General features: G+C 38.0%; 2 pseudogenes; both read left to right on the top strand.

Moving 5' to 3' along the window:
- Positions 1-930: 930 nt before the first annotated feature.
- On the top strand, positions 931-4,423 carry LOC139784436 (uncharacterized; annotated as a pseudogene).
- Positions 4,424-5,420: 997 nt separating this feature from the next.
- On the top strand, positions 5,421-7,327 carry LOC139784435 (uncharacterized; annotated as a pseudogene).
- The last annotated feature ends 240 nt before the right edge of the window (positions 7,328-7,567 follow it).

Genomic DNA, 7,567 nt, shown 5'->3' with positions numbered 1-7,567 from the left:
ATTAGAACGGAATCGGATCATGTTCCGCTGGAGGTGGAGTTGACAGGACCACGGGTGATGGAGACAGGGAAAAGAAAGAAAGAAATGGAATTAGAGAGAAGCGACTGGACAGAAGAAGGGAGGAAAGAATATCATGAGAAATGTGAAGGATGGTCGAGTACACAAATAGATACAGAGGATATCTGGAAGGAGATGAAAGAAAAAGTAAAAAGCGCTATTACGAAGCATAAGAAAAGGATAATACCATGGAGATTAGGAAGAAAAGAATGGTATAATAAAGAATGGAATGAAAGGAAAAGAAGATTGAGGAGATTGATGAGGGACTGGAAGAAGGGAAGGATCGGATTTATGCAAAAGGATGTAGGTGAAGAATTCTTGAAGTTAATCAACAGAATCTGGAAAGGAGAGGGCATACCGGGAGATTGGAATAAAAGTATGATTAGTCTAATACATAAAAGAGGAGAGAGAAACGACCCAAAAAATTACCGAGGAGTTACTTTAATGAATACGGCGTACAAAATATATGCAAGTATCTTAAATGCGAGGTTGGAGAAAGAGGTGGAGTCTAAATTAAGGGAAGTGCAATTCGGGTTTAGAAGGAACAGAGGAACGATGGATGCAGTATACACGGTAAACTATGTAGCGAATAAGGAACTGAGTAAGAAAAGTGGAAAGGTTTTTGCATTCTTTGTGGATCTTAAGGCAGCTTTCGATAAAGTGGATAGAAGGAAATTGAATCAAATAATGAGGAAGATAGGAATTGAAGATAACTTGAGACTAAGAATAAAGGAGACATACAAAGAAACAAAAAACGTAGTGAAGATAAGAGATAAGAAGACAGAGGAATTTTGGACAGAAAAGGGACTAAGACAAGGATGCCCGTTGAGCCCGAACCTATTCAATTTATACATCATAAATTTAGAGGAAGGAATGGAAAAAGGACAAGCAGGAGACCTTGTGATAGGGAAAGAAAAATTCTGGACAATATCATACGCAGATGACGTAGTGTTAATGGCGACGAGAGAGGCGGAATTGAAGGAAATGATGAGGAGGTTTAAGAGGTATTTGGAAGGGAAAGGTTTGAGTTTGAGTCCAGAGAAATAAAAAATAATGGTGTTCGAGAAAGCTAGGGGAAGAAGGAAGAAAAGGGAATGGAAGTGGGGAGAGGAAGACATAAAGGAGGTCAAAGAAATAAAGTATCTGGGATATATACTACAGAAAAATGGGGGAGCGGAGAATTATATAAAAGATAGGATGAAGAAGGCTACAATAGCGATGAAGAGGACATGGAGCATAGGAGAGAGAATATTTAAAGAAGATTTTAGAAGAAGAATAAAAATGTTCGAGGCACTGGTAGAAAGCGTGGCATTATACGGAGCTGAAATATGGGGGTGGCTATACAAAAGCAGATTAGATGTAATAAAAAGAAAGTATGTTAAATGGATTTTAGGATTGGATAGAAGAACCCCGAATTATACAGGGTGTCACTGAATGTTTGGTACTTTTCTCATATTTAGATAGAGCGAGCCAAACTGAGTCGAAAAGTTATGTACCATTTTGCAATTTTCGCAATAGTTGATGAGTTATTAATGATTAAAAATCGCCGTATTAGCCCGGCCCACCGCCAAATCCAAGCGCGCGGCGAGATGCGGCCGCCCCGCGGTCGGCGCGCGGGCAGTTGTTTTCTACAAGCGGCGATGATTACGCACGAGCGGCGCGTAACGCCGGGCCCCCGTCCTGAGCGATGATAGTTTCTCGCCTTTTTTAAATAGAAATAAAATTTTCTAACAACATAGAAAAATTTTTTGTGCGTACGTATGTACATACGTGTGTACATGCATACACACAGGAACATATCAATTGTACTGCTTAAAAAAGCGATTACTCAATTTACTTTTTTTCTTTTATTAAGTAACGGTTGTCTTTAAGAAAGAATATTTTCTTGATGATAGTCTTAAAATGTACAAATTTTAGAAAGAGTCTTTATCATGTACTCGAAAGAAGAATTTATACTCCTTCAAAGAACATAATAAAATTTTATCAAAGAAAAGTCAAAATAATAAATAAAGTAATATGAGGACCCTCGAGATTAAAATAGGAGAAGTCAAGGCTATGAGGGTCAGACGCAGATCACAGTGCGTAATATCAGAAATAACTGATTTATTCGTCGTTTTGATACATTACATCGATCCGTACGTTTCGGCTCAGTTTTGAGCCATCTTCAGCGGTAGTTACAGAAATTAAGTTACACGTTCTCCGTACCGTATGGTGAGTATACTGATTCAAAGTATCAGAAAAATAGACCAATTGATCCATATCTGTAAATTTGTTCAATTAATATTGAGATATTAAAAAGATCCCTTAGGAAACTCACCATTCGGTCTGAAAAACGTGGAATACAGAGTCATGTACATAATAAATACTCTCTGCGAGAAGACTTGACGATCTTATCGACACGACACATGCACAGCAATGATATGAAAGGTCTTGCAAGAAGAGGCATGTCGTAGGTCAACACACCGGCGAGGATTATAACAAAGCACGATTTGACACCGTCTCAAAATGACACGGATTTTTTGCATCATGCATATGTCACGGTTTTGAGCAAATTGTAATCCATGCTCATGAACTTTGGTCGTTGGCAAATCGGGGTTTTACTATTGGTACATGTAATATTGTGACGGTGTCAAATCGTGCTTTGTTATAATCCTCGCCGGTGTGTTGACCTACGACATGCCTCTTCTTGCAAGACCTTTCATATCATTGTGTGTCGTGTCGACAAGATCGTCAAGTCTTCTCGCAGAGAGTATTCATTATGTAAATGGCTCTGTATTCCACGTTTTTCAGACCGAATGGTGAGTTTTCTAAGGGATCTTTTTAATATCTCAATATTAATTGAACAAATTTACAGATATGGATCAATTGGTCAATGTTTCTGATACTTTGAATCAGTAAACTACTCACCATACGGTACGGAGAACGTGTAACTTAACTTCTGTAACTACCGCTGAAGATGGCTCAAAGCTGAGCCAAAACGTACGGATCGATGTAATGTATCAAAACGACGAATAAATCAGTTATTTCTGATATTACGCACTGTGATCTGCGTCTGACCCTCATAGCCTTGACTTCTCCTATTTTAATCTCGAGGGTCCTCATATTACTTTATTTATTATTTTGACTTTTCTTTGATAAAATTTTATTATGTTCTTTGAAGGAGTATAAATTCTTCTTTCGAGTACATGATAAAGACTCTTTCTAAAATTTGTACATTTTAAGACTATCATCAAGAAAATATTCTTTCTTAAAGACAACCGTTACTTAATAAAAGAAAAAAAGTAAATTGAGTAATCGCTTTTTTAAGCAGTACAATTGATATGTTCCTGTGTGTATGCATGTACACACGTATGTACATACGTACGCACAAAAAATTTTTCTATGTTAGAAAATTTTATTTCTGTTTAAAAAAGGCGAGAAACTATCATCGCTCAGGACGGGGGCCCGGCGTTACGCGCCGCTCGTGCGTCGCGCCGTGTCATCATCGCCGCTTGTAGAAAACAACTGCCCGCACGCCGACCGCGGGGCAGCCGCATCTCACCGCGCGCTTGGATTTGGCGGTGGGCGGGCTAATACGGCGATTTTTAATCATTAATAACTCATCAACTATCGCGAAAATTGCAAAATGGTACATGACTTTTCGACTCAGTTTGGCTCGCTCTATCTAAATATGAGAAAAGTACCAAACATTCAGTGCACCCTGTATATTGTAATATCAGAAGAAGCCAAAATAAAGGAAATAAAAATGAGGGCAATAAGGAGAGCTGTGAGGTATGAGGAGAAGGCGAGACAGTCAGAGAAGAAAATAGTTCAAGCATCTATAAAGGATCTAGAGAGGAGCAGACCAAGGAAAGAGGAAAGTAATTGGGAGAAGAAGAAAAGAGAACTGATAGAGAGGGCAGGAATAGAGAAGGAGCAGCTGAGGAGAGAAATGGAGGCAGAGAACCGGGAGGCGGCGGAGAATCTCGTAAAGAGAATAGAGGAAATGGAGAAGGAGGAGAGACAGATAAAGATAAACGAGTCAAGATACAATAGTAACTATAAAGAGATTTTAACAGAGGAGTTACCAAAGTATTTACTAGGAAAAAAGAAGAAAAAGGATAGAATGTTGATAGCCAGATACAGATGCGGGAGTGAGGTGAAAGGCAGTGAACATTGGAGAGAGGAAGAGGATAGAAGATGCAGAATATGCCAAAAAGAAGAGGAGAACATAGAACATATACTAAAAGAAAGTGAAGCGACAAAAAGCGAGATACAGTTAAAAGAATTTTTAGGAGAGGAAGGAAAAGGACTAAAAGTAATGAAATGGATAGAAAAGGTTAGAAAAGAAGCGGAGAAAAGGGAGGGGATGGAGGGAGAAGAGTAGGAAGGGAAATTGAAAGACAGTTAGAATGTTGAATTAGTTTTGGAGTTAGTTAGGATGATCTAAGTGATATATAATATATATATGTATGTAAAAGAGAAAGTTATATGTTTGTAAATTATGTTATATGTTTGTAAATTTATGTAAGGGTTGACGGAAGTCATCCTAAGCCGCAAGGCAAGGATTAAATAAAATTATTATTATTATTATTTAGTTTTTAAGTGGGCAAGTGGAAACTTGCACATTACTTTCTCACAATTTTTAAGTATGCAAATTATAAATTTGCACATTACTTAATCAAGATTTTATTTCGCTCATGAAGCTTCCTCTATGAAGAAGCCAAATTAATAAATATTTACTAATAATTATGTATAAAAAAAACAGGCTTCCTCATTAGAAAAAGCTTTATGAGCGAAATAAAATGTTGATTAAGTAATGTGCAAATTTATAATTTGCACACTTAAAAACTATAAGGAAGCAATGTGCAGGTTTCTACTTGCACACTTAAAAACTACGAGAAAGGAATGTGCAAGTTTTTACTTGCACACTTAAAAACTATGAGGAAGCAATGTGCAAGTTTCTACTTGCACACTTTTTTATATGCGATCAAAGGTCCATATACAAAGTTAATGAAAACAAAACTTCCTCATAGAGGAAGCAATGTGCAGGTTTCTACTTGCACACTTTTTTTTATCTTTTGTATTGAATGGAATATTTTTTATGCTATTAAAAAGTAGAACGGCTTGTTGTACAATTTTTATTATGTTCCGACAGAATTTTAATTGGATGAATTACAATTATGTTGGGACATAATAAAAATTCGGAATTATTTTTATGTTCCGATATAATTTTAATCCGTCCAATTTTTATGTTCGACATAATTTTAATTCATTAGTAAGAATCGCCATTTTTCTTAAGACAATTATTTTTTGAAACTTTTATATTGTATAGAATATTATTTATGCTATTAAAAAGTAAAACGGCGTGCCATAGGTTAACCATGGAGGCCGAGTCAATTACTGTTGACGAAATTATTATTCAGTTTGTGCAAGGAAATAAATGTTTATACGATAAAACTGATAAGAATTTGAAGACAATAAAAAAAAATGATGTGTGGTTTACAATTTCTGAAAATTTAAGAAAATTGTTTAACATAGACATGCCAGGTAATAAACATTTATTTATTTGTATTAAAATATAAATATAGGCATAAAATAAATTTAGTTTTTGTAGCAGATGCAGTGGAGAAACGTTGGTCTTCATTGAGGGACATGTTTAGCAGGGAAAATAAACGACAAAAGCAACTGCCGTCAGGTTCTGGTTACGAACCAGTGAAGGAATGGTGTATATAAAAATATGCAGTTCTTAATTCCACATGTTGCTCATAGACGGTTTGTTTCGAAATATTATTTGTTTGCATATGTTTATACTTATGTGACGATACGCGTATTCGTCACTAGCGCTACGGCCCTGACGGCCATCTAACACGTGCCCAGCGTCACGGCACACGTGTTCCTGTGCCCGGGCGGTGGGGCAGCCCCCCACCGCTCTCACTCGGGGTATAAATAGGGGACTCGAGCCGACTCGAGCACCAGTCCTGTCCAGCTCCTGCTCCCGACACGACCACTCTCCGAGACCGCTTAACCAGGTTGGGTGCCCCCAACCTCGTCCTCCGTGCAGAGAACGGGTGCCCCCGTTCTCACCTGGGTGCCCCCAGAGTACGGGCCTCCCAGCCGGGTGCCCCCGGTTGGTTTACTTGCCCTCTCCTGCCGCTGGGTCGGGCGCCCCCGACCCTTTCCGCCGTACGGAAGACGGGTGCCCCCGTCTTCAAGCCGGGTGCCCCCGGTGTACGGGCCGCTCGCTCGGGTGCCCCCGAGTAGAGCTCCTGACCACTTGACCGTCCGCATAAGGCAACCGTGCCTCCGCGAATCCGCCCGCGTAGTCATAAGTCTAGCGATAAGTACTCAAGGCAACCGCGCCTCCGCGAATTTAAGGCAACCGCGCCTCCGTCTCTTGTCCGCGAATTCAAGGCAACCGCGCCTCCGTCTCTTGTCCGCGAATTCACACGTACACAGCGGCTCAGCGGAGCCACACACTCACACCCTCCATCAATTTGTATTATCAAATAGAGAATAAGGAATAAAGTTTTTGTGAAACCAACCAGTGTCTCCACGTTTTCTCATCCTGGCCCGGCGAGCTAATTCCGAGCGGGGAAATCGCGATTGTTACACTTATTTATATATTACTCTCTATATTATAACTTTACTACAGAACAAAGACATCACTTCCAACCGTCAAAAACAATATTTCACTGGGAATCAGTACTACGGGAGAGAATTGTTTATCGTCCAGTACCAGCTCTCTGTCAAACATTAATCATAATTGTATTTAAAAAACCAAGTCTGTAGAAGGTTAGTATTAATTATAAATTTCTATTTTTAATGTTGATATTGATATTGTAAATAATTTCTAGATATCATACTAGACAAAAGAGGCATTACTAATGTCGATCTAACTAGTGACATGATTGATAAACCAGCTAGTACAATATCTAATTGTAGCAGCAGTAATCTTCAATTTTCGGGACCTAGTACCAGTTCAGATTCCAAACTGAATAGTCCTGTAATATTCAAACCAATTGAGAAAATTGTACCTAAACTGGACCATTTTGCAAAACGTTGAAAATATAAAAATGAACAACTTGAACAAGAACTGGAAAAAACTACTTCATCAATATCTACTGCTTTAAAGTCAATAGAAAATATAATGTTTAATAAAAAAGGTAATAATACAGATGGTTATATGATGGCTATCGAGGAAGGAATAAAACATGTTCCAGCTAAAAATAAAACACAATGTCTTATCGAGATACTGCAAATAATACAAAAATATGAAGAGAGACAATAATGATTAGAGATTCTTTTTTGATACTTAACGTATTAACTATTTCTTTATAATTTACCAATTGCAACTTATAGTTCTCGGTATTGAATTCAGTTGCACTATGAGGCAGTCACGTCCACTTAATTTTTATAACCTAGTACATATGTTGTGTTTATGTTTTAAGAAGTCATGTCTTTATGTTTCAAGAAGTTTTTTTTAGTTTTCAACGTTTTCTTCAAATTTTATTAGCTGTTATTTAGCTAG

Source organism: Temnothorax nylanderi, unplaced genomic scaffold, assembly GCF_030848795.1.
Source record: "Temnothorax nylanderi isolate EJ_2023f unplaced genomic scaffold, tnyl_v1.0 TNYL_tig0627_pilon, whole genome shotgun sequence".
NCBI classification, from domain to species: domain Eukaryota; kingdom Metazoa; phylum Arthropoda; class Insecta; order Hymenoptera; family Formicidae; genus Temnothorax; species Temnothorax nylanderi.
Note: the sequence above shows the minus strand (reverse complement) of the source record. Positions and strands in the feature narration are given on the sequence as shown.